The sequence below is a fragment of the Passer domesticus genome, chromosome 5 (genome assembly GCF_036417665.1).
Source record: "Passer domesticus isolate bPasDom1 chromosome 5, bPasDom1.hap1, whole genome shotgun sequence".
NCBI classification, from domain to species: Eukaryota; Metazoa; Chordata; class Aves; order Passeriformes; family Passeridae; genus Passer; species Passer domesticus.
The window spans coordinates 11736120-11743044 of NC_087478.1; positions in this window are offsets into that span (position 1 = coordinate 11736120).

A 6925-nucleotide genomic window follows, 5' to 3' on the forward strand; every position below is an offset into this window, starting at 1 on the left:
TTGCTAAAATGTGTAAATAGTAAAAGGTCTTGATAGTTGGGGTGTTTGATCTCTGGAATATCACCAAGTCCCCAGGCTTGTGCAACTCAGAAATAAATAATCAATGTCTCTCCTGAGTGTATAATTATTGGCTTGTTGCATGCTAGGTAACAAATCTGATTTTTGTGGACAAGTGGAGCCCGACTTACACATATAAAGTGCACATAACTTACATCTATTCATACACAAAACTGCTTAAAGCCAGGTCTCTGGAGCCTCTGCTCCTCTGAAAATACATAACCATAGGTTCAAATTACAGCTGAAGTTATATTATGCATAAGCAGTGCACACTGTATTAGAGGGATAAATGTGACGACTGCATGCTGGGTTATGAAAATTAAAGTGATAAACTCCTTCTGTACTCGGAGTTGGGTGCAACATTAAATAAGTAAATAAGACTTATGTGAATCAAGCATGGCTTATTTTTAGTAGTTAGGGTTTTTTGTAAATATTCATGTCCATACACAATCATCATGGCTTGGCCTGAACAATATTTCAGATTTTTAGATATATGTTGTAAATTTATAACTGAAATCAATCTGAATGGAATTACATAAAGAGAAGCAAAAAAAAAAACCCCTGATTTATGGTTATCTGTACCATATAGATAACCATATCTATACCATGGTACAGATACCATATATCTATACCATATTTGTGTAAAGTATTGCTTTTTGGTTGTTTTTTTGGTTTTTTTTTTTTTTTTTTGTTGTGTTTTTTTTTAATGGCCTGCTCTTTATCAGTTTTGATAAAGCATTATAATATGCTGAAATTATTGTTACTGCTACTGAATTTGTATATATGTTTACAAAAATTGTTGTATTACTAGTTCAGTCCACTTCTTGACTTGAGATAAAATCTTTATTTGGAACAATAAGTATGTTTTAAAGTGTCATATCAAGGCCTATGCTTCCCAACAGAGTGAAATGCTTTTTTTTTTTGGCTTTTGAAACCATGGAATCCATTGGGACAGATTGCTGTGCATACAGATGGACCATGTTTCAGAAAAAAAATCCAAATACAATAACTGAAAGAAGTCTCAGTGAGTCCACATTTGTATAGTGTATGTGGGAGACAAAAATAAATGCTTTGGAAGCAGTTCTTAGTGATGTTTAGAACTTGCATCTTCTATGGATGACTGCTGAACAAATCTGAAAATTGGTTTGGAGTTGAGCAGGAATCTGAAAACAAGAGGTCAGTTTTTAAACATGTAGTTTTCAATTCAGTGATTCTGTTGGGGAATCAATGGTTCAGGCTGGAGTGCCTCCCAAGGTCACTTCAACACAACATGAATCCATTTTACTCACAGAGGAGAGTCTCACTCCCTGCTGTGTCCCCACTTCCACTCATTTTCTGGTCCTAGCATTGGAGTGGTTTATGAAGAGAGATTGTTGAGGGAACCAGTCCAGTTGAAATCAACCCAAAAGATACTCCAGTGATTACTGCCTCACTTCCAGAAGCCTGCTTATTAACTGGATGGGACCTCCACTCCTGTCTTGTTTAGCTTCCAGACTGCAGTTCAGAAAAAATGCCCAGTAACAATTCTGCTTTTTATTCCAGAGTGCCACCATTATTACTATGAGGTAAAACTAAAAAAAAAAAAAAAATTCTGTGTAGCTTTAAGAGTTTAAAACCATTGAGAATATTGTTATTGATTGAAATGGTGGGACTATAATGCTATGTTTTTGTAGGACATAACTGAAGTAACTGTCACAGAATCCTGGACTCTCAAATCTGAAAATTAAAAACTATATCACAGAAGACCACTGAACAATTCTGTCATTTTCTTGGGCATAATGGTGTCCATATATTCCCATAGAAATCTCTACTTCCCAGAAAAACTGTTTAAATTTAGTAAGTGTGACTTTGATTTTCTTTCAAGAGGCCAAAATTGTTTAGTAGCACTTGCTGGAGATAGATTTCATGCCTAACTATAGGTGGTTATGTGTAGCATAATGAATTTCAGTTTAGATCTTTCATCAGCACAGTTTTCACTGATGTCACTCAATATGCATTTCTGAAGAGCTTTAAATTATTTCTTGATTTATACTAAGCTGTCACATGTCTTTTTATCTTATTCTGGTTATGAGTTGCTTAGATACCAAATATAAAATGAAGCAAACAGTAAACTGAGGCTTGAAACTTGCATGTAACAGAGCAGGAGACAGACCTTTCTCACTGTATTTGTGGTCTGGTATTTTATGTTAACACTTTTTTTCTTTGCGAAGCTTATTTTCAGTACATGTAGTGATTAATTTTCATTCAGGTTTTTGTATCCACAGTTCTAGTTCAGCAGCAAACTTTAAGTATAGAATATTCACTCATTGGCTTCAAATCAGTTCTTAAACTTATGTATTTAAGTGCATTACAGGATTATATTCTTTATATATGTCTTTCTATATATCTAAATGGAACCATGTATAGAACACATACATATTTATCTAGGTTCTGTATTTATGTAGAGCTATATAGAAGGAATTATGTGTATAGAATATGTGCAGTATTTTTTTTATTTCTCCCTTCTTTCCAAGATACATTTTGCCAGAGGTCCCATTGTGTAGGGTGCTATTGAGACTGCATCCAGATTATTTTTTAGCAGTCTCTTCCTATTCCAAAAAGTCAATTGCAGCTGACAAAGGTGCAGAAAAGCACTTTGACAAAGAGCAGGAAGAAAATACTACTTTGGAAAGATGTTCACTTGAAAGCACCATTGAGGTGGTTTAAGAAATGACTGCCGCCACATTTCCTGCCTTGTTGGATGATACAGCTCTTTCAACAGAGCAGATGGAAAGGATGTGTCATTATCTACCTCTACACAAATCATCCACTTAAATTCCCAGGTAAAGATTATTTAAAATATATATGGGGTGATTTTTCTTCAAAATGGATGAAATTTCTCAAGTGACTTATCTCCTCATTGTCCTGAAAACGAAACAAGAAAGTTCAGGGTAGTTAGGCTTTGTAAAAGCAGATTGGATGAAAGGGCTTTGAGTTACATCAGGAGAAATAGTCCCTGGAGACAGTTCTGTGGGCTGTGAATAGCAGGAGCACAGGATATTCCCTTCACATCTTTTGCTGACTCCCAGTCATCCCATGTCAGTGCCAAGGGGTAATGCCAGTGGTGACCTGGCACTGCTCACAGCCAGCAGGGGTTCTCTTCCACCAGCACTTGGCAGCAGAATCAGAAACAGAGATTTGATCCATAATTTCTCATTAAGTTTGCTAAAGATAGACAATGATGAATGTTTAACAATCTAATCGTTAGTGATTATAATCACCAACAGTGGATTTTCAAGGAATTAGGAGTAATTAGGCTCTCATTTATAACTCATTATTATGAAAAACAGTAATTCTATGGATTAAATACTCCCATAGTATCTAATGCAGAGAATTTTGCAGACAGAAATATATGATGAACGATCTAGAGTTTGAGATCTCCAAATGAGATCTGACAAAAATATCACCACAGGCAATTACTGCTAAATTTCAGCTGGTTGCTTAGACAAATCTATTGCACAGTATCATAACAATTTACTTAGAATTTAGGCCTCAAGGGAAGCAGTCTGTTAAAGGTGAAGGAGAGAAAATAAATACCTTTCCTCAAGCTGCCAATAAACAAAGTCAATTCATACTGGAGATATCTTAATTTTTACTTAAATTTCCATTAATTCTAGGCATGTTTGTTTTCCAGATTATTTTTCTGGGGAAATTATGTTCTACCACCAACATCCTCAGTTAAATCAATGTATTAACTAGTATGCTTATTTCTCTGAGAAGGTACATAGAGGATTGCAGGAATGTACTTATTCCTCACAGAGAATATTTATCAGGAGTGTATCAGTTTTGGATACAAAACTGCTGAGGTTTGATAAGTTATTTTATATTCTTTATAAATCAGAAGGCGTTGTAGGTATGTTACCAAAACATGTTACTTATCCTTATATATTTAGATTATGAAAGTTGTGCCAAAGAGATATAATTTCCTGCTCAGGTTAGTTCTACCTGGAAATTCTTGATTTACTTGCCTAAATGCCTGAACATAGACTGAATTTGTTAGGCATGTGAGTTTGGACACAATGCATTTGCATAACTGGCATTTGTTTGTAGATCCCAGTGTGAATTGAAATAAAACTGAGCTTCTTTTCATCTGTACTAAATTCCCCATAGTCCAAAAAGTAACTTACACTACATTTATCTTCGTTCATGTGCTGGGTCCCCTGAACAGAGCCTGACAGCCTTGGCTCCAGCTTTACCCCATTTACAGTCTCCAGCACTGGGACATGACAGCCTAGCAATTTTAAAGTGATTTTTTTAATCTCTCATGACATCATCTGTGATACAGGATTCACATTCCCAGGGAGCATAGTCTGTTGGGAGGGTTTTGCTTTCCTTAAATTGGAATGTAACTGTTGATACATTCATGGTGAAATGGTTTTCTTTCATGTGGGGTTGGTATTATTTTGAAAGTGGTTGAGTTGATTGTTGTTTCATACTCATAGCAATATCATTTCTGTGGGATTTTTTTTTTTGCTAGCTTCCAATAAATTGTGAAAGATAGAGCACAACAGGTTTTTGTCAATATAGAATTGAAAGTTAATTTAATATTTAAAAAGAAAATCAACAAAATATTGAGTCTGCAGCAGAACACAGCAACTGAGTCATCACAGTTGTGGACTAAACTATAATATCACATTTTAATCTAGAAAAGTAAAAAGCATTTAAATTTCTCTGTGGTCAGTTAGACTATTTACTAAGGCTAGTAAGAAATCCTATCTACTTCTCAGCTCAAACTTTTCCTTCAGCTTATTTTCCATGACCATTTAACTGTCTCAGTCTTATGCCAAACTCTCAGCAAAATAAATTTGGCATTTAGATAACTGCATTGGAAAAAAATTTCACACTAACAATTTTTAATAATCCTAATTAATCATTGATTAGTGCTAGTGACAGCAAAAAAAATTATTTGCTGTTTGCACTGAGCTGAATTAATTTACTTGTAAAATGAATGTAATTAACCACTAAGACTAACAATGAAAATGTATTAATCTCCCATTTCTATGCTCTATATCAAGAAAAAAGTGTCTGTTTGGTAAGTGATAAGCAAAGAAAAGCAAGGTGATTTCAGGTGGTAGATCTTTCATTGCATTTATCACCCATGTGTTGTGGTTTCTTTCAACTTCAATAAATAATATATTATTTGAAGAGAAAAGCAATGCAAACCTTGGTAGATAAGGCATTTTTTCTTACAGTACCCTTTGGGTAGCAGTAAGTGATCATGTAGGACTGACCTCTTTCTTCTTCATGTCTTTCAGCTACTTTGTCAATATTTATTACAGCTGCAGTTTTTTTCAAAGCATGCTAGCACTTAACTTACACAACCTATACTCAGCTTTTATCTGTAGAAAAATCTGTGCTGCCTTTGACATCTACTGCCCTTGGAAATGTTTTTTCAGCTCTTTACTTCTAGTGTGGTCTCATAGTCAGGTATGCCCTGTGCTTATGACATACAAACAGCATTTTTGCTTATTATTCTTTTAGTAGTCAAAATTGAGTATTTAAAAATCAGCTTGGAAACGACATGCAATATTTCACTGATACCACATACTGAGCATCATATTCCACCTTCAGGCTTCTGTTTGGTATCCCCATCTGTGAGTGCAGTGACTGGTGGCCCCTTAATTTGCCTCTTTGCATGAGAAGTTCACAATCAGCAGTCTGTTTATTGGCCCATATAGGTGACAAGTATATATAAATGATGTCCCCTTTTTGGGTTAAGTGAAGGTGGCCCATTCACCTGTGTCAAAATGAGTAAGTTGTAAGCATGGGTGATTTACTCTCTCAGCACTCCTCAATGCAAAACAGATTTTGCCCAACTACTAAGACTCTTCCCACCATCCCCCAGGATTTTGCATAATGTTATTTCATTCCAAGGGATGATCACATGTTCATAACTATGACCTGTGTATTCTGTTCTGATGTGTGAGGTTGCGGTTCAAAAAATTGGAAACATGTAGACTGGAGAGAGATCAGATTGATCACCAGAGTGAACCATAATCACAGTATAGCAGAAGCCTAATTACTGCTTTGTTTCTTGTTTTCCTTGGTATATATCATAAAAAAGGACAATATTATAGAAGGAACAGGAAAGAGAGAGTTCTGCTGGGATTTCAGATGTATAGAAGCCTTTTTAGCTGTAGATGGTGTTGATTGGAAGGGCAATGTTAGTTGACACCATGAACTGACCAGAGAGGCAGGCTCTTTTCTTTTTTCCTGTGAAAGAGTGAGGATATGGTGTATGGTGACGGGTTATATATGCAAAAGTCCTGCTCTGAATGAGACATTTCAGAGTAAAGAGATCCAAGATGGTGGTTGGGTTACATGTGACCAGGAGGATGGAGATGTTGCCCACAGGAAATCAAGAAAGAGTATTCAGGCAGGTTAAGAACTCTGAATTAGACCCTTTAAACTCAGCATGACTCAGAAGACTGATGTGAGAAAAAGAGGCTGTGATTTTTACTTTTGTACAAAGAAGACTGACTTAAAAAGAGAGAGTTATTGCTGAGCTAGAATAGAGGTAGGAGCTAAATCTGTTTTCAGTAGAGAAGATGAGAAGATTTAAAAGAAAAAAGGTGTCTGCTGATGCTCTATCAAGAAGAATTCTTTCAACTATGAGTAAAAAGAGCTTTCATTTGAGGACATTTCAACTGATGATTTCAAGCTTCCATACTACAGTAATTGTTTGCTCTGCAAAACTAGTAGTTTTGTCAAGCCCCATCTTTCTGTCAATATGTATTTGCTGATACCTCAGTTTTACATGTCTCAAGACACTACATGTCTTGAATTATGTTCCATTCTGAAAAGATCAAAGGCAAAACAGTATAAAAGC